We start from the raw sequence: 21,321 nt of genomic DNA, 5'->3' as shown, positions 1-21,321 counted from the left end.
CAGATGACATTTAAAGTATTTTTTTCTGGCTTTTTCATTGAAGTGGACATATAACCACGGGAGATTCAAAAACAATGAGCTCCACAACGTTCCTAAAGCAATAGTGGTGGCCAAGCCCATGTCCACAGTTGCAAGAGCAGCCCCTCGCCGTGAGACCTGGTGGCCCTACCCCCATGCTCAGGCTCCCCCAACCAGTGGAGCTGCTCCTGCTGCCCACTGTGAATCACCCCATGGCAGACCGGTGCCACCTTCTCTCTGGGCTTTGTCCTTCCTGACTGCTGCTGATTCTGATCTGATTATGGTGAGAAAGATGCTTGGTATTTGGCATCGGATTTCTGTCAGATACAGTTTGTTCATTCTTTAAAGACCATTTTCAACTTTCGGATTTTGCTGAGGAAGTGAGTAGGGTCACCTGCCGAGAGGCTTTGTGACCCAGGTCTCCTCCTCCTCGGCACAGGACAGACCAGACTTGGAGAGCAGCTGGGTCAGGTGCAGGCTGCATAGTTAAGGGGCAGGAAATTAGTTGAGACACATTTGTCCTGGTTCTGCGCCTTCTCCTTTTTCTGCCATGCAATATTCCTGTTGCTCACCAGTGCTCTGAGGAAATTTGTTAACTTTGCAAGTTTCCCTCTGTGAAGCCTGCACCCTGCCACTGAGCATGCCTTTGGCTCCAGCTTCCCTCTTAGGGCAGGCGTGTTTGCGCACAGAGGTGTTTCTAAAACACTCAGAGTCACTGAGAAGCACAAATCATAAGGTGATGTGGTTTTTAAGTTTTGCAGAATCTGCTGAACCAGAACAATTTATGATGGTTTCTTAATCATGGATTCCATCCACAGCCTTTTTGGTGAGGAGAGGGGACCACCTTCGGAGGTGTTCAGGGCTGACTCCTTCCTCTGCACTCAGAAATCCCTTCTGGTGGGGCTCAAGACCACAGGGGGTACCAGGGACCAACCCAGACGGAGCCCTTCCTGTGGTAGCATCACTCTGGTCCCTTGCCAGCAGCTCTTTGCCGTATAAGCTTTCAAGTTTGCTCCTTGCTATCAAGTCACATACCCAAACTTAGATGGTGTTTATTTAGGCTTTTCAGCAAGTCTTCACTGTGTTTTATGTTTGCTGTGCTAGTACTGTTAGTACTGTTAGGTAGATACAGGCATTGGTGTGTGTGTGTGTGTGTGTGTGTGTGTGTGTGTGTCTCTTACTTGGAAGTTAATTGTGTATCATTATGTTAATAGTTATCATTATTTCCTTTAGTTATGAAAATATGGGTTACTTTTGATGTTCAAATACAGTTTATCAGTATATGTAAATGTTTTATAAATTGCTGGAAATCAATGACTTTACATTTTTTAATTTTTTTTTGTAATTTTTTTCCTCTTAGGTGCAAGCATCATTGCATTTGGTAAGTCTGGCTTTCCAGCAGTTAAAAGAAATTGTCTTCCCTGTGGGAGATACAGTCCGTATTCCTGGAAGAAAATATTATCTTTTCAGTGTCTTAGGAATACTATTAAAACGCAGTGTTTGGGGGTGAAAAGGAGAAAACAGGTAAACGCACTTTATCCACATATCTTGTGGATGCCATTGAGAAGTTGCTATGTTCCAAAGTATTCCCAGCCATGCAGTTGTTCCAAGGTAATTTTAGGACAACTTCGAGTCATTTGGCCAATCAGTCAGACATTACTGCGTGCCTCTTGTATTAAAGTACATAGTCCTGGGGCTGAAGAACCACAAGAAGGAGAGAGTTACTAATAAAGTGTCTATCCTCAGATATTTCGTATTTTATATGTAAGCAGAATGTATTCCTAGGTCATTTCTTGATTTCTGTCTTACCCTAAATAAAATAGAGTGCTTTATTTCATCATATCCTCTTTTCCTTTCCTTATCAGTAACTGAAGACTATGTTAAAAATTTCTTTGTAATTTTTTTGATTTTTTTCTTTGGTCTTGAGGCCACACCCAGAAGTGTTCAGAGGCCATTGCTTGCTAGGTACTCAGAGGGAACTCTTGGCAGTGCTTGGGGGACCATGTATAATGAAGAATCAAAGCAAGTTTTCCCATATACAAAGCATACATGCACTTGGCCTTTGAGCCATCCCTCCAGCCCCTGTGTTACAGTTTATTATAGTTGTTGTACATTTTGTCCACAAATGTATTATTTAAGGTAATGCATTAACATGAAGATTAGAAAATTCTTAACAAGAGTGGGAGGTTAAAGAAATGCCTGTTAAGAACCAATGCAACCAAATATCTGTCTATTGATAACTAACGTCCAGAAGAAAACCCGCTCTTAAAAAAAACATACCTTCCAAAATTGTGATTTTTATAATCTGAATGAAGCTCTCCTAATTTATAGATATATGAATTGGCTAAAGAACTATAAAACTAAGGCATGTATGTTAAAAATTATAACCAGTAACATTCATTATGGTTCTGTTCTAAGGTACGAAATTAATTTTGAAAAGTTCCAACAGTTGAATTTGTTGATTTGTTAATTCTAACAAATTGTTAAGCTGGAGCGATAGCCCAGCGGGTAGGGCGTTTGCCTTGCACGCGGCCGACCCACCAGACCCGGGTTCGATTTCTGCCCCTCTTGGAGAGCCTGGCAAGCTACTGAAAGTATTTTGCCCACATGGCGAAGCCTGGCAAGCTACCCGTGACGTATTCAGTATGCCAAACTTAGTAACAACAAGTCTCACAATTTGTTGTGAGACATTACTGGTGCCCGCTCGAGCAAATCGATGAACAACGGGAGGACAGTGTTTGTTTTTTGTTTTGTTTGTTAATTCTATATTGGAATTGGAATTTGTTCATTCTATACTTTAAATAGAAATAAATGTATTCTAAATTAAAATTTCATGATTTAATGATTTCAAGTCAACAATAGTTGAATATATATGTGTATACACACGTATATCTATAGCTGTATTCTATATATGGAAAATTGGATCTTTTATGCCATCTTTAGATGATTCCACCCCACAGAGGATGTATCTTCTATAGAATTGTGACATTTTTCAAAGACAGCATTGTAAAGAACAATGGCTTATACCTTTGGAGTTGTTCAGCCCTTAGTTTGAGTTTTTTCAGTTAGTATTTTTAGTTAGTAGTTACTTAATCTGGGCTGGAGCGATAGCACTGCGGGCAGGGTGTTTGCCTTGCACGAGGCCGACCTGGGTTTGATTGCTCTGTCCCTTTCGGAGAGCCCAGCAAGCTACCAAGATTATCCCGCCTACATGGGCAGAGCCTGGCAAGGTCCCCGTGGCGTATTCAATATGCCAAAAATAGTAACAACAAGTCTCACCATGGAGACGTTACTGGTGCCTGCTTGAGCAAATCAGTGAACAATGGGACGACAGTGCTACAGTGCTACAATCTCTTAATCTAAGTGGTTTGCTTCATCTCCATGGTCCCATCTACTTATCAAGAGATGAAGAGAATAAATCCATAGAAAGCCCTTGACATAATAAATATGACACTCCCAGCCCATTTCCAAGTGTTAGGTAAGTAAAAGTAAGTAAAGGCCCTCCCGTTGATCATCGATTTGTTCGAGCGGGCCCAGTAACTTCTCCATTGTGAGACTTGTTGTTACTGTGTTTGGCATATCGAATACGTCACGGGGAGCTTGCCAGGCTCTGCCGTGCGGGCGAGATACTCTCGGTAGCTTGCCGGGCTCTCCGAGAGGGGCGGAGGAATCGAACTCGGGTCGGCCATGTTGGCTGCGTGCAAGGCAAACGCCCTACCGAAGTGTTAAATAAGTATATATTTATGAGTAAGTATTAGCTTGAAGAAGTACTAGATCACATAATGCATCACCCTTTTTTTTTCTATCATGGATTTCTGACCATTTTCTCATTTCCTCTCCCCACACTGAAGAAGAATGTTCTTGATGCAGATGATATCTGTGTGTTGGTTGTGGCCAGAACCGCCCCACCATCTCATGGACCCCCACAGTGGGCCCGGGATGGAGCCAGGACCATTTTCTAAGGGTAGAAAACTGTGGTTTGGCAAGATTGACAACGAGGGTGTGGCCACACAATGAGTATGTAGTGAAGTAGCGACAGGCTACAGCTGCCCGCATGAGGTATTCAGGATAGAAAGAATCTAGACAGAGGGGCAGCACAAGAGAACACACAAGTCAACCTCCAAGTGCTCCGTTTCAACTCCTGATTTCCCCATCCATTGCTGTGTGAGTTCCTACTCCTGACGTTCATAAATGTTTGATGGGGTTTACTAGTCAGTTAAAGGAAGAGAAAAGATTGGCGAGTGAACACTCAGTGAAATATCTAAAATGCTTTTCCTGCAACTTTGAAAAATGGGGGTGATGTTGGAAAGTGGTGAAAGCGCCCCGGTTTGAGGAGAGCCATGATTCTGCAGATGGTATTTCCCATCGAATGAAGTGGTGAGGTGGGCAGGGCAGTGAAGATGCCTGTGGGGACTTAGCGGACAGAGAAACAATTGTCTCTGAATTAAACAGTTTTCTCTAGTCACGCCGGCTTCATGGATGCTTTTCTGAATATAGTGCAGATTAAAGAGCAACAGTGAAGGACAGGGAGGGGAAAGGGATCCTGGGTGGGCCCCGGCAGGGAGAGGTGGCAGTTTAGAGAAGGAAATTGTGGATAAAACGCAAAGTGGAATGATTATTTGGTGCTGTTCACTTCAAAGCAGTGCATTCAGTCTTCAAAATAAATATTTACTTTGGTACACGAGATGGCATCTGAAGCCAACTCAGTGGAAAAGCACATTTTACAGTCCAAGTGAATGCAGGAAGGGGTCTCCTTTCTGCTAGCCACAAGCCCCACCTGCACCTTCTGAGACTCAGTTTACTCATCCATAAGTGAACATGAAGCCCAGGGTCTCTTTCAGAGAAGCATCGTATTTGCTAATTGATGATCTAACTTTTATTTATTTATTTTTGTACTTTAAAAAAATTTATTAGTGAAACACCATGAGGTACAGTTGTAGACTTACAGATTTTTGTGCTTGGGTTTCAATTATACAATGATCAAATACCCATCCCTCCACCAGTGCCCATTCTCCACCACCAGTGATCCCAGTATCCCTCCCACCCCCATCCCCCCCATCCCACCCTGCCTCTGTGGCAGGGCATTCCCTTTTGTTCTCTCTCTCCTTTTGGGTGCTGTGGTTTTGAAAGAGGCATTGAGTGGCAGTCATGTTTGGTCTATAGTCTACTTTCAGCATGCATCTCCCGTCCTGGGAGGATCCTCCCAACACCCTTTATTTGGTGCTCCCTTCTCTATGTGAGCTGCCTTTTCCCCTAGCATATGTGGCTGGCCTCCAAGCCATGGAGTAAGCCTCCTGGTACTTATCTCGGCTATTGTTGGGTGTTGGTCTCCTGTTTTGTTACTTTATGTTCCCCAGATGAATGCAATCTTTCTATGTCTGTCCCTCTCTTTTGACTCATTTCACTTAGCATGATGCTTTCCATGTAGTACCATTTGTATGTGTAAATTTCATGACTTCATTTTTTCTAACAGCTACATAGTACCCCATTGTGTAGATGTACCAAAGTTTCTTTAATGGTCATCTGTTCTCGGGGACTCAGTTTTTTTCCAGACTCTGGCTATTGTAAACAGTGCTGCAATGAACAAACTAAGTGCAGATGTCACTTCCACTATACATTTTTGCCTCTACGGGATATATTCCCAGGAGTGGTATTGCTGGGTCAAATGGGAGCTCAATTTCTAATTTTTTGAGAATCGTCCATACTGTTTTCCAAAAGGGCTGAACCAGTCGGCATTCCCACCAACAGTGAAGGAGGGTCCCTTTCTTGCCACATCTGCGCCAGCATCGGTTGCTTTTGTTCTTTTGGATGTGGGCCAGTCTCTGTTGTGTGAGATGATATTTCATTGTTGTTTTGATTTTCCTCTCCCTGATGATTAATGATGTAGAGCATTTTCTCATGTGCCTCTTAACCATTTGGATTTCTTCATTGAGAAAGTTTCTGTTCATTTCATTGCCCCATTTTTGGATGGGGTTGGATGTTTTCTTCTTGTGGCGTTCAACCAGTGCTTTGTATATCCTTGATATCAACCCCTTGTCAGATGAGTATTGGGCGAATATCCTTTCCCATTCTGTAGACTGTCTTTGTATTTTGGTCACTGTTTCTTTTGAGGTGCAGAAACTTCTTAGTATAAGATAGTTCCATTTTTCTATCTCTGTTTTCACTTGCTTGGCCAGTGGCATGACATCTTTGAAGATACCATTAGCTTCAGTGTTGTGGAGGGTTTTGCCAACCTTGTCTTCAATGTACCTTATGGATTCTGGTCTGATGTTGAGGTCTTTAATCCATTTTGATCTTATTTTTGTACATGGTGTTAGGCAGAGATCTGAGCCCATTTTTTTGCATGTAGCTGTCCAGTTTTGCCAGCACAATTTTTTAAAGAGGCTTTCCTTACTCCACTTCACATTTCTTGCACCCTTATCAAATATTAGATGATCAGTTGTTTGGGGGGGCGATGTCAGTATATTCAACCCTGTTCCATTGGTCTGCAGCTCTGTCTTTGTTCCAGTACCATGCTGTTTTAATTATTACTGCTTTGTAGTAGAATTTGAAGTTAGGGAGGTTTCACTGCACTGTAGCACTGTCCTCCCGTTGTTCATCGAATTGCTCAAGCGGGCCCAGTAACAGCTCCATTTTGAGACTTATTGTTACTGTGTTTGGCAAATTGAATAAATCACGGGTAGCTTTCCAGGCTTTGCCGTGTGGGCGAGATACTCTCTGTAGCTTGCCAGGCTCTCCTTTTGGCTAAGATCAAGTGTAGTATCAGGGAGGTTGATTCCTCCCGTTTTCTTTTTCCCAAGAATTGCTTTAGCTATTCATGGGGGCTTATTGTTCCATATGAATTTCAGGAGTGTTTGCTCTATTTCTTCGAAGAATGTCGTGGGTATCGTTATAGTGATCACATTGGATTTGTATAATGCTTTGGGAAGTGTTGCCATTTTGACAATGTTAATTCTCCCAATCCATGAGCAGGGGGTATCTTTCCATTTCCTCATGTCCTCTTTTATTTCCTGAAGTAGCGTTTTGTAGTTTTCTTTGTACAGGTCTTTTACTCCCTTAGTTAAGCCGATTCCTAGCTACTTGATTTTCTGGGGCACAATTGTGAACGGGATTTTTTTCTGTCACTTTCTTCTCTCTCACTATTTGCATATAGGAAAGCCATGGACTTTTGGGTATTCATTTTATAGCAGTGGAGAGAGTGGGCATCCTTGTCTCTTCCCTGATCTTAGAGGGAAGGCTCTTAGTTTTTCCCCATTGAGGATGATGCTTGCTGTAGGCTTGTGGTAAATGGCTTTAACTCTATTGAGGAAAGTTCCCTCTATACCCATTTTGGCGAGGGTTTTCATCATAAACGGGTGCTGCATCTTGTCAAATGCTCTCTCTGCATCTATTGATATGATCATATAGTTTTTATCTTTTCTTTTGTTGAAATGATGGATTATGTTGATTGATTTCCAAATGTTAAATCATCTTTGCATTCCCGGGATGAATCCCACTTGGTCATGATGTATGATCTTTTGGGTGAGTTGTTGAATTCTATTTGCTAGTATTTTGATGAGAATCTTCGCATCTGTGTTCATCAGGGATATCGACCTGTAGTTTTCTTTTCTTGTCGTGTCTTTGTTTCCTTTTGGTATTAGAGAGACATGGGCTTCATAGCAACTATTCGGGAGAGTTTTTGTTTCTTCAGTTTCCTGGAAAATCTTGAGAAGAACTGGCAATAGGTCCTCTTTAAATGTTTGGAAAAATTCGCTAGTGAATCCATCTGGACCTGGGCTGATGACTAACTTTTAAACTTGAGTGTGGTGAGGAGGCACTGTTGAACCCTCTCAGACTTGTTGAATGAATGTTACTGCAGCATCATGAGATTTTTTTCGTATTTTATTTAATTTTTCTTTGGGGAAAAATATAAGGAAAGCAAGTGTGTTTACTATTAGACTTGCGGCTTCAGGGAGCCTTGTACAAGATGCCCTCTAGGGGTCTGCTTACGCCGTGGAGCGAGCGAGTTCTGGGAAACTCTCTGTGTGCCCTGTTCTGACCATATTGCTCGAGTGGGCCCAGTAATGTCTCCATTGGAGACTTTGTTGTTACTGTGTCTGGCATATCGAATACGTCACGGGGAGCTTGCCAGGCTCTGCCGTGCGTGCGAGATACTCTCCGTAGCTTGCCGATATTAACAGACTGATTTTCTCCCCTCAAGGTTGTGTTGCTGGTACTGTAGTAATTCGTGCCCTAATTCTAGTCAAAATTTTCTAGGACTGTGGAAAATCAGGGTGAGCATAAATTCTGATGAAAAAATTTGTTCTTGGATTCTTTGTAATACTTGGTGTTTCATCACTCGATAATTCAACCTCATCTTTGACAGGCTATCTCTTATTTCTTTGGCATACCATCTCTTTGTTACTTTGGCATACTATCTCTTTATTCCTTTTGTCTGTAACTTCTTCCCTGGATTAACAGACTTTGTGACTTTTATGGCATTAACACTTTTTAAAAAAAAAATGGAAGTGTTTTTTGTTTTTTCCACACTGGAAGGAAAAGTCTCACTTTACAACTATTTATCAATTTACAACTTCAGACACTAGCTTTAGAAACCTCTCAAACCTGTCAAATTGGGTATTATTGGGGCATCATGATACTTGGAAGTATTTTATTTTATTTTTCTTTGGGATGAAAACAAAGAAAAGCAAGTGTGATGTTTACTGTCAGACTTGCAGCATCAAGGAGCTAGATGCAAGATGCCCTCCAGGGCCTACTTGCCCTACAGAGACCTAGACCCAGAAAAGGCAACCTCTCCCAGGTGGCTAACGTGCCTGCAATTCGAACTTTAAAAAAATTGAATCACCATGAATTACAAAGGTATAAATTTACCCATGATTCAGATTCAGACATGCCATGATCCAAGGCGTCTTCACCTGCTTCCTCTTTCCTCTGCCAATCTTGGAACTTCTTTGAGCAGCATTTCTGAACGGGTATCAGGGGTATCAGGCTTAGCCTCCAACAGCTCAGGGTTGAGAGAAAGGTGTGATCCCAGCTGTAAAGTGGGGATACAACCTCCAGGTGGCCGTTACTAGGAACAAAAGAGCTTCCACCTGGAGAGCTCAGGCGCTTCTTGGCACAGTGAAGCCCTTGCTTGTTTTTTGTTTGTTTTATTGAATCACTGTGAGTTATAGTTACAAAACTTTCATGTTGGAGTTTCAGTCATGAATGCTTGAACACCCATCCCTCCACCAGTGCACATCTTCCACCACCAATGTCCCCAGTATCCCTCCCCCTCCCCTCCCACTCCTCCCCCTGCCCCCGTGACAATTTCCCTCTTATTCTCTCTCTACTTATGGAGCCCTTGCATGTTAAAATAGCATTGTCTAGTTCTTGCATGCTAAAATAGCAGTGCCCAGTTTGTTTTAAGTATTACTTGAGATATGCTTCCAGTATGTCAGCTCGACTGTCTGTCTGCCTCTGCTGTCTCCGCTGTGAGCAGATGGTCATTTACATCGACCTCCTGTTTCACAGATGTCATGGTTCAGGAAACGAATAGTGATATTTGCATACACGTTGGTTCTTTCTAAACTCCACCAATATCTTCCCATCTACTTTATTCATTCATTAAGAACAATGGATTTCAGTACTCTCAACTGAGTGTTTTAATTCTTTGGACTAAAGAATTTAATCCAAATCCAGTTTGCACCTACTTTTTACCTTCTGTAACTTTTGCTCTTCTTCAATTTAACAATATTGTTTAGGCCCTTTGAAGTTAATCCATGTACACATTCATTAAGTCACTAAGTGATTCAGTCTCTTAGTAAAAATACTTGACTAGTTAATTCTGGGTTTTTCTTTTAAGGATGGTTTTTACAGATGATTGTTTCTGCCAGTAGAGTATTCTAGATTCTATAACAATGGATGTGAGGGTAATTAGATAGAACTTTATCATCATGTATTCTACCACTTGACCTATCTACCCAGCAGTCAGAAGCTTCTTAAGAATGAGTCTTAGGACCAGCTGACATGAAGACCTCAGACAGAGCTCCACCCATGAGAGTGAGCTAAGCAGGTGTCCAGGCCCCAGCAAAACTGCCCAAGAACAGCAGACAGCTCTGCCGGCTGACCAAGCCCCATGCTGGGCCCAGAGATGCTATGGGAGCGTGAAGCATTGTCCTTCTGGCTTCCGAAGCCATTACTGCATGCAACACCCTCAGCGTCACATTTCATAGTTTACCTGCAACTCGCTCTGTCTCAGAAGCGAGATCTTCTGTTAAATCATGAAAGGTACTCGGTCTTCCAAACTCATGCCTGAGTCTTAGAGAATGCTCAGTACAGGGCTGGCTCAGGACTTACTGGTCACTAACCTCTATATCTCGCAGAGGATTTTTTCTTTTCTCCTTTTTTTCTTAGTTTTTCATTTCTAAATTTTTTGTTGTAGTCTAGGTAGCATGGGTGCAGTAGTCTTTCTGTGTTGAGTGATCACTAACTCCATGGCTCTCACCAGTCTGAATGGAGTCTGCCACTCTTACCTGTGTGGGTCTCAGTTTGTTGCAGTGATTCTGTGTTAAGAATCTTGGAAACACAAAGACGAACGATGGTTCCCACTGTGTTATGGGATCATCAGCTTATTTGATTTTTTCTTTATGGTTTTTAGAGTCTGCTCTGTAGGAAACATGAGAATTTGTGTTGAGGTATTTTTTATAGTCATGTTTATAGATCTGATATCTCTTTTGTGATATTATACAAATGTACTACACAGAATTAACAAGGCAAGTGTATCATGAAATCCGAGGTGTCTTCTTTTGAGTAAGTACGGGTTTTCCTTGACATTTAATCTAAAAGTATATTTATTGAGTTTAACTTAGTCACTTAATCTCGAAAACCTGCCACATTTTATTTTTTTCAATTGTTTTTTATTAGTGAAACGCCATTAGGTACAGTTGTAGACTTACAAGCTTTCGTGCTTGGGTTTCAGTTACACAATGATAGAGTACCCATCCCTTCCACCACCACTGATCCCAGTATCCCTCCCCCTCCCCATCCTCCACCCCTCCCACCCCACCCCGCCTCTGTGGCAGGGCCTTCCCTTTTGCTCTCTCTTTCCTTTAGGGTGTTGTGGTTTGCAATAGAGGTGTTCATCGTGTTCAGTCTGTAGTCTACTTTCAGCACACATACGCATCCCAACGAGTCCTCCAAAGATCCTTTACTTGGTGTTCCTTTCTCATTCTGAGCTGCCTTTTCCCCCAGCATGTGCTGCTGGCTTCCAAGCCGTGGAGCAGACCTCCTGGTGCTTATCTCAACTATTCTTGGGTGTCCATCTCCCATTCTGTTACTTTATATTCCCCAGATGAGTGCAGACTCTCTACGTCTGTCCCTCTTTTTCTGATTCATTTCACTTAAGCATGATACTTTCCATGTAGAACCTCTTGTATGTAAATTTCATGACTTCATCTTTTCTAACAGCTACATAGTACCCCATTGTGTAGATGTACCAAAGTTTCTTTAACCTGTTTCTTTAATCTGTTTTCAGGCACTCGGCTTTTTTCCCGATTTTGGCTATTGTGAACAGTGCAACATTGAAAATAGAAGTACAGACGTCATTCCAACTATACTCTTTTGTCTGTCCGGGATATATCCCTAGGAGTGTATTGCTGGGTCAAATGGGAGCTCAGTTTCTAATTTTTTGAGAATCGTCCATACTGTTTTCCAAAAGGGCTGAACCAGTCGGCATACCCACCAGAAATGAAGGAGAGTCCCTTTTCCCCCACATCCTAGCCGACACCGGTTGCTTTTGTTCTTTTGGATGTGGGCCAGTCTGTGGTGTAAGATGGTATCTCATTGTGGTTTTGGTCTGCATCTCCCTGATGATTAGTAATGTAGAGCATTTTCTCATGTGCCTTTTGGCCATCCAGATTTCTTCTTTGAGAAAGTATCTGTTCATTTCATCACCCCATTTTTGATGGGGTTGGATGTTTTCTTTTTGTGGAGTTCAACCAGTGCTTTGTATATCCTTGATATCAACCCCTTATAGGATGGGTATTGGGTGATTATCCTTGAATATCCTCTCCCATTCTGTAGATGGTCTTTGTATTTTGGTCACTGTTTCTTTTGAGGTTCAGAAGCTTCTAAGTTTAATATAGTCCCATTTGTTTATCTCTGTTTCCACTTGGTTGGTTAGTGGCATGTCATCTTTGAAGATACTGTTAGCCTCAATATCATGGAAGGTTTTGCCGACCTGGTGTTCAGTATATCTTCTGGATTCTGGTCTGATGTTGAGGTCTTTAATCCATTTTGATCTGACTTTTGTACATGGTGTTAAGTCGAGGTCTAAGGCCATTTTTTTGCATGTGGTTGTCCAGTATGCCAGCACCATTTGTTAAAGAGGCTTTCCTTGCTCCACTTCACATTTCTTGCTCCCTTATCGAAGATTAGATATTTATATATTTGGGGTTGTGTGTAGGGATATTCTACCCTGTTCCATTGGTCTGTGGCTCTACCTTTGTTCCAGTTCCATGCTGTATTAATTGTGACTGCTTTGTAGTAGAGTTTAAGGTTGGGGAAGGTGATGCCTCCCATTGTCTTTTCCCCCAAGAATTGCTTTAGCTATTCGTGAACTTTTGTTGTTCCAAATGAATTTTAGGAGTGCTTGATCCATTTCTTGGAAGAATTTCATGGGTATCCTTATAGGGATCGTATTAAATCTGTATAGTGCTTTGGGGAGTATTGCCATTTTGACAATGTTAATTCTTCCTATCCATGAGCAGGGGATATGTTTCCATTTCCTCATGTCCTCTTTTTTTTCGTGGAGTAACGTTTTGTAGTTTTCCTTGTATAGGTTCTTTACCTCCTTAGTTAAGCTGATTCCGAGGTACTTGATTTTCTGGGGCATGATTGTGAAAGGGATTGCTTTTTTCATGTCTCTTTCTTCTGTCTCATTATTTGCGTATAGGAAGGCCATAAATTTTGGGGTGTTGATTTTATAACCTGCGACTTTACTGTACAAGTCTATTGTTTCTAGGAGTTTCTTGGTAGAGGCTTTAGGATTCTCTAAATATAGTATCATATCATCTGCGAATAGTGAGAGTTTGATTTTTTCCTTTCCTATCTGGATGCCCTTAATATCTTTTTCTTGCCTAACTGCTATTGCAAGTACTCCAGTACTGTATTGAACAGAAGTGGTGAGAGTAGGCATCCTTGTCTTGTCCCGGCTCTTAGAGTGAAGGCCCTTAGTTTTTCCCCATTAGGATAATACTTGCCATAGGTTTGTGGCAGATGGCTTTGACTATCTTGAGGAAAGTTCCTTCTAAGCCTATTTTGGTGAGAGTTTTCATCATAAACAGGTGTTGGATCTTTTTTTTTTTTGGTCACACCCAGCGATGCTCAGGGGTTACTCCTGGCTCATTCACTCAGGAATTGCTCCTGGTGGTGCTCAGGGGACCATATGGGGTGCTGGGAATCGAACCTGTGTCGGCCATGTTGGCTGCGTGCAAGGCAAATGCCCTACCCACTCTGCTATCGCTCCAGTCCCAACAGGTGTTGGATCTTATCAAATGCTTTCTCTGCATCGATTGATATGATCATATTTTTAATTTATTTATTGAATCACCGTGAGAAAAGTTACAAAGATTTCAGGTTTAAGTCTCAGTCATAGAATGATCAAACACCCCTTCCTTCACCAGTGCATATTTTCCACCACCAAGAACCCCAGTATACCCCCCATCCCACCACTCCTGATGCCTGTGAGGTTGATGGTTTCCACTTAACTTTCTCTCTACTGTGATTATATTCATTATTTCAATAAAAGATGCACCATTATTATTTGGAATTTCCCCCTGACAATCACCTGCTGAAAAGACATCGTGAAATAATTTGTTTTCTATTGCTGGTTATGAAGACCATATGATGTCACGTGGCCAAAATAGCTGCCAGGCGATTTTGGATTTCTAATATTTTAATAATTAAGTCTGGAGAAATTTCTTCCAAAAGCTGCATAGTACCAAGATTGGTTTGTGTGCCTCAGGTCCATGGCCGTGCCAGAGAGCCGCTCGTGGGGGGCAACTCATGGTCTCAGCAAGGCAGGAAGGACGTGCCGGTTCTGCCCTCCCATCCCATGAGGCCACAGTTGCCCAATCACTGCCAGCTCATACCTGGCTGTCCAATAAGCTCCAAGGTGGTGGCCACCATGCCGCCGGGGGAGGGGGGAAGGCAGAAGAGACAGTCACCCTTTCCCTTCCCAGGGGGCATGGCGCTATAGCTTAATGCATAGTCCATTCATGTTTCTGCCGAGAGCTGCTGGGTTCCGAATTAGGTCTGTGTGCCTCTGGAGCCATGGCTTGCCAGAGAGCCACTCGTGGGAGGCCTGGTTTTTATCTTTACTTTTGTTGATATGATGGATTATGTTGATTGATTTCTGAATGTTAAACCACCCTTACATCCCCAGGATGAATCCCACTTGGTCCCAGTGTATGATCTTTTTGATGAGCTGTTGAATTCTATTTGCTAATATTTTGTTGAGGATCTTCGCATCCATGTTCATCAGAGATATTGGCCTGTAATTTTCTTTGTTAGTGGTGTCTTTGTTTACTTTTGGTATTAGGGAGATATGTGCCTCATAGAAACTGTTTGGGAGTGTTCCTGTTTTTTCAATTTCCTGGAAAAGCTTGAGGAGAACTGGCAACAGGTCTTTAAATGTTTGGAAGAATTTGCTAGTGAATCCATCTAGGACTGGGCTTTTGTTTTTGGGAAGACTTTTGATTACGGTTTCAATTTCTTTCATATTAATGGGTCTATTCAGGTATTCGAAGTCTTCTTGGTTCAATCTTGGGAGATTATAGGAATCCAGGAATTTATCTATTTCTTCTAGGTTCTCTTGTTTCGTGGCATACAGACTCTCAAAGTAGTCTCTGATGATATTTTGAATTTTATGGTTTCTGTTGGGCTGGAGCGATAGCACAGCGGTAGGGCGTTCGCCTTACAAGCGGCCAAGATGGCCGACCCGAGTTCGATTCCTTCGCCCCTCTCGGAGAGCCCGGCAAGCTACCGAGAGTATTTGATATGCCAGACACAGTAACAACAAAGTCTCCAATGGAGACATTACTGGGCCCGCTCGAGCAAATTGACGATCAACGGGAGAGCCTTTGCCTTTACCTTTATGGTTTCTGTTGTGATGTCCCCTTTTTCATTTCTGATTTGGTTTATTCAGGGTTTCTCTCTTTCTTTGTGAGTCTTCCTAGTGGTTTATCAATCTTGTTTATTTTCTCAAAGAACCAGCTCTTGGTTTCATTGACCTTTCAGATTGGTTTTTTGGGTTTCATGTTGTTAATTTCTGCTCTAAGTTTTATTATTTCTTTCCTGCTACCTGGTTTGGGTTCCTTTTGTTGGTCTTTTTCTCAGATCTTGAGCTGTGTAGTCAAGTTGTTTATGTGGGCCCTTTCTTCCTTCCTGAGAAATGCTTGCAAAGCTATAAATTTTCCCCTTAACATGATGTTAGCTGCGTCCCATAGATTCTAGTAGCTCGTGTCTTCATTCTCATTTGTTTCCAGGTATCTTTTGATTTCGTCCTCGACTTCCTTCCTGGCCCACTCATTGTTCAACATTGAGTTATTTAATTTCCAGGTGTTTGATTTGGTTCTTTGCATCTGTGTAAGATTAACTTCTATCTTCAGTGCATCGAGGTCTGAAAAGATAGTTGATACAGTTTCTATCTTCTTAATTCTATTGAGATATGTTTTGTGACCCAGAACATGGTCTATTTTAGAAAATGTTCCATGTGCACTGGAAAAGAATGTGTATTCTTTCCTTTGGGGGTGTAAAGCCCTGTGTAGATCTATTAGCCCTGTCTCTTCTATTTCTTCCTTCAAAGCCAGTGTTTCCTTGCTGAGTTTTGTTCTTGTAGATATATAGAGGTGATGAGGCGATGTTGAAGTCTTCGACTACTATTATATTGTTAGCAATGTACTCCTTAAAGTTTGTTAGCAGTTGTTTTAAGTATTTAGCTGGCCCCTCGTTAAGTGCATATACATTTAAGAGTGTGATTTCTTCCTGTTGTACATATCCTTCGAGAAATAGAAAATGGCCTTTGCTGTCCCTTCTAATCTTTTTCAACCTGAAATCTGTGTTGTCGGATACTAGTATGGCCACCCTAGCTTTTTTGAAGGAGTTGTTTGCTTGCAGGATTGTTTTCCATCCTTTAACTTTGAGTCTGTGTTTGCTCTGACTGTTGAGATGAGTTTCTTGTAGGCAGCAGAATGTTGGGTTCTGTCTCTGAATCCATTTTGCCATTCTGTGTCTCTTAATTGGTGAATTTAGACCATTGACATTGAGAGAGATTATTGTTATGAGGTTTGGTTTCATATTTCTGTAAGGGTCTGTTGTACTTGTAGGGTTTGTCTTATCTCATAGAAGCCCCTTTAGCCCTTCTTTTAGGTTTGGTTTTGAGTCTATGAAGTTCTTGAGCTGTTGTTTATCTATAAAATGATGTATCATTTCATCGAGTTTGAGTGAGAGTTTAGCTGGATAAAGTATTCTTGGTGACGCGTTCATTTCATTGAGTTTTTTCACTATACCCCACCATTGTCTTTGGGCTTGGAGGGTTTCCTCTGATAGGTCTGCTGTAAATCTAAGGGGTGCTCTTTTGTATGTGATTTTCTTCTTTGGCCTTGCTGCTTGTAGTGTTGTGTCTCTATCCACGGCATCCATCGTTCTGACTATGATATGCCTTGGAGTGTTTTTATTAGGGTCTCTTTTAGCTGGCACCCTACTGGCTCCTTGGATCTGGATGCCTGCATTCTCTAACTCTGGGAACTTTTCAGCAATGATTTCTTTAACTGTGGCTTTTTCACTGGAGTTGCCTCCCTGTCCTTCTGATACTCTGATGATTCTAATGTTGTTCCTCGTGGGGCCATCCCTAGCTCTCTGATTCGCCTTAGAGCTATTTTGAGGTCTTTTCCCATTGTTTGTTGTTGCCTCTACGATTTCTACTGCTATCTTCAAGCTCACTAATTCTGTCTTCAGCTGTAGTCATTCTACTGCTGAGAGCACCCAGGAGTTCTTAATTTCATCTACCAAATCCTTTATTTGTGACACTTCTTTTTGTATCTTTCTTATTTCTGCTCTCATTTCTTCCTATATTTTCTTGGCTATCCGCTCCACTCTTTCTTTCATTTCTTCCTTTAATTTTCTGGATGTCTGCTCCACTGATTCTTTGAGTTCCTTGAACATCTTCAGCATTTCAATTTGGAATTCTTTATCGGAGAGATCATATTTATGAGTAACCCCTGTTGAGGATTCAGGACTCTTTTCTTCATATTCTCCTCGGAGGGGAGATTTGCGCTGTTTCCTCATGCTGCTGTGGTTGTGTAGAGGTAAAACCTTCAAGTTCACTAGCACTTTCCCTCTTATTGCGGGAAAGGATTCTGAATAAGGTCGGTCAATGGTGTTCACTCTTCTCCCCTTCTAGAATATGTCCTTCCTCTCAGACATTATTCTGTGGCTTATGATAGGCATCGAGTGAATCGTTGGAGGAGGTGCTTTTTTATATTGGGCTTGTACAGCTTCTTGGGTACACTGGTCTTTTGTTGGAATGGGAGTAGGCCGGTGGATTATTGTTGTATTGTGTTTGAGGTGGCCAGGATGTTTTACACAGAATTAGGTGATGAAGGTTGGCATGTGAATCGAGAGTGCTAGGAGTAGGAAATATAACTGCAGTCTCACGGAAGGCCACGTCCACTTTGAGGAGGCCACGTCCCCCTACGGTGGAGGCCACACCTCTAGCAATCCCGGATGCTAGTCCACAGAGCTGTTGGGAGGGGCGGCGACTAGTTGGGCTGGCACTTGTGGTGGAAGTCTGTCACATTTTAGTTGGTGTTGGTATAACTATTTGGAACCCTGTGGTACCATAGATCCATAAACTTACTAATGCTGCATTTGTTTTTCATCCTACATTCACAGATCAATTTTTCATGGCTTATCCCATAGGAACTAAAAACAAATGCTTGTCCCCAGTAGCTAACAATATGTTTTCCTTTTTTTAAACTTTCAGGACACAGATGTATACCACTGACAGTTTTGCTTGTGATGCTGATAACCATGGGCTAGCAGCTGACTCAGCCAAAGGAGAGCTGAGATGCAGGTGCACAGCGATACTCAGGACATTCCTAGTTTCATCGACTCCTGGAGGAGTGCACACATAGATGGATGCAGTAGTGCCCCTCTTTCCCTAGCCCCGTGTCAGGAAGGACCAGTGAAGCCAGGACAGGTGTGTGCTGCACTCGCATCTCACCACACCGGAGCTCTGGCCACAGAGTGAGAGCAGCATTGTAAAGAGCGATGTGGAAGCACGGAGAAAGGAAACAGGAATTTTTCTTACTAGATGCATAATGTTATTTTTACTTATAAGTGAAAATGAAAATATGAACTGCACATCAGAAACAGAAGCTAAAACCAGACTTGGCAGCACAATTACCAAAGAGAGATGACCCACATGATCCTGTCCTCTTGTGGTTTGATAATAGTAGCATAGATTCTGTATTTCTGGAGGGAGAAGTTTATAGTGAAATTGTAAGTCTTACTATTTTGTAATATTTATTTATATTTATATTGATGAGCTCATTGGTTTTAACATATATAAGAAGAGTTCAAGAGGGGCTGGAACAAGAGTACAGTGGGTAGGGTAGGGCGTTTGCCTTATACTCAGCCAACCCGGACATGATCCCTGGCATCCCATATGGTCCCCCAAACATTGCCAGGAATAATTCCTGAGTGCAGAGCCAGGAGTAACCCTTGAGCATTGCCGAGTGTGGCCTCTCCCTGCCCCAAAAAAGAAGAGTTCAAGAAAATGTGTAAAGAAAAGTGTATTTTCCCTAAATAGAAATAAAGAATTGATCATATTTTCTGTCTCATGTAGTACTTAAAACTTATTCTCTCAAATGTAAGAAGTTGGTTTCTAAATGAAAGATGATCCTCATGTGTCTAACTATAAAGACCACTGTTCTGCCATTATCTAGTCACAAACATTTTCATTTGTTCTGTATTGAAGGACAGAGAAATAGTACAGGGGTTAAGGCACAGAGATCTGATCCCTGGATTCTCATATGTTTCCTGAGTACCACCAGAAGTGATCCCTGAGTTATCCTTGAGCGCAGCTGGGTATAGCCCAACAGAAAATAAATTATAGTAAATCATACATACTGGCAACATTTTATATCATTTACTCAAATTAATTAATTTCTAGATTCTCAAAATACAGTGGAATCTTACAATTCCGTTTCAATGTTGGGATAGACTTGAATATTCATGTAGCTCAATTTATTTCTGCTTTGTTGTATTGCTTCTTCTGTTTTGTTGAAGAATGATAAATTCCATGTGCTTTGTGGTATTTCACAGCACATACTTCAATGTGCATTTTCTAACAGGACATTTTCCCACCCACCGTCAATCCAATTAACATGGGAGGTAACATTAAAATCATAAAAATTAACAATTTCCTAGTCTTTCCTGATATTAGGGAATTTTTAAAATCAGAGACTTTTAGCAAGAGGGCAGATATCCACCAACACTCAAGGACAGGAGAGTGAGGCAGACACTTCAGCTTTGCAGAATAGTACTCCTCAGAGACGCCCCTAGGCAGCATCTGGTGAGCTGGTGCACCACCAGCTATGAGACTGCATGGACCACTTCCCGCTGTACCGGAAGGTGTGTGCGTGCCCGCAGCTACCAGGTCAACAGTCATGCCTGGGTGTGCAAGGACAAGGCAGGGAAGGGAGCAGGGATGGACAAGGACATCCCAGACATCTCCCATATCCACCCGTGTCACCCCTATGTGTGACTGTGTCATCTCCGATGTGCACCTGTGCTACCTCTCATGTGTGTCACGATACTCCCCATGTCACCCGTGTCGCCTCCCATGTGTGACCATGTGACCTCCTGTGTGGGTCTGTGTCACCTCCCATTGCACATGGTAGTTCCTGTGTCGGCCACATCACTTCCATGTCACCCATGCCACCTCCCTTATGCAACCATGTTCCCTCACATGGACCCATGTCACTTGCCATGTGCACCTGAGGGCATCTGCCTCATGAGCCCCAGACTCCTCCTGTTGGGGCTAAGCTACCCTCACTGCAAGTGGAGCCGGGTGGACAGAGCCGGTGCCACGCTGTCCTTTCCCTGTCCCTGTCCTGGAGCAGTGGACTTGAAGCAGGAGCCTGAGCAGGGGCGGGGGGTGGTGTCCAAGCATGGTTCTGAGAGTGCTTCCACTGAAACGTGTCTTCTGCCTCCTGAGAGGAGCCCCTGTGGGCACAGTGAACACGTGACAGGGACCCGCTTCTCCTCCTGTCGGGACCTTCAGTGTTGTCATTTGGTTTCATTTGGAACGCACTTGGAGCATCACCAAGATGATTAACTTGGGGAGGTGGGGGGCGCTAGAAGCCACTCCCAGATTCCCAGAAGTATTTCTTGGTTTTTTCAACACGAACTAATCATTGATGTCAAGAGAGGGGTTCGGCAGGGTGATACCATTTCACCGAAACTCTTCAGTTCCACCCTCAAGAACATCATGCGACAACTGGAATGGGAAGGAATGGGAGTGAAGATAGATGGTCGGCAACTACACCTCCTCCGCTTTGCTGATGACATTGTCTTAATAACACCAAACATCAGCCAAGCGGCACAAATGCTGGCCGACTTTGACCGTGAGTGTGGAAAGGTAGGACTACAGCTGAATCTTACGAAGACAATGTTTATGAGAAACAGCCTCATTCCTGACGCCCCATTCGCTCTCAACGGAACGACCATCTCCGAATGCAACAGCTATGTGTACCTAGGTCGAGAGGTCAACATGAGAAATGACCTGGCACCCGAGCTGCGCAGGAGGAAGAGAGCGGCTTGGAACGCCTTCAAGAACGTCGAAGAAATAGCTAAGAGGACGAAGAACCTCCGGCTCCGGGCACATCTCTTTGATTCCACTGTTCTTCCTGCATTAAGATATGCCTCAGAGACCTGGGCCCTACGCAAACAAGATGAGAACGCTATTCAGGTCTCCCAAAGAATAGAAAGAGCTATGCTTGGAATATCACGTTTCACTCAAATGAGAGAAAGAATCCGGAGTTCTGACATCCGTCGACGATCAAGAATCAGGGACGCTGTCTCATTTGCCAAGGTGTCAAAATCAGATGGGCTGGTCATGTAATGAGATTTAGAGCCGTTACCGACTGGATTCCACGGGATGTCAAAAGACCGCGTGGCCGCCCACCTACCAGATGGTCAGACGTCTTCATCAAGATCATGAACGATCGGTTTGAGGCTCTTCATGTTCCCAGAGTG

The sequence above is a fragment of the Sorex fumeus genome, unplaced genomic scaffold (assembly GCF_029834395.1).
Source record: "Sorex fumeus unplaced genomic scaffold, SorFum_2.1 ptg000006l, whole genome shotgun sequence".
Classification (NCBI taxonomy): domain Eukaryota; kingdom Metazoa; phylum Chordata; class Mammalia; order Eulipotyphla; family Soricidae; genus Sorex; species Sorex fumeus.
This window is presented reverse-complemented; position numbering follows the sequence as displayed.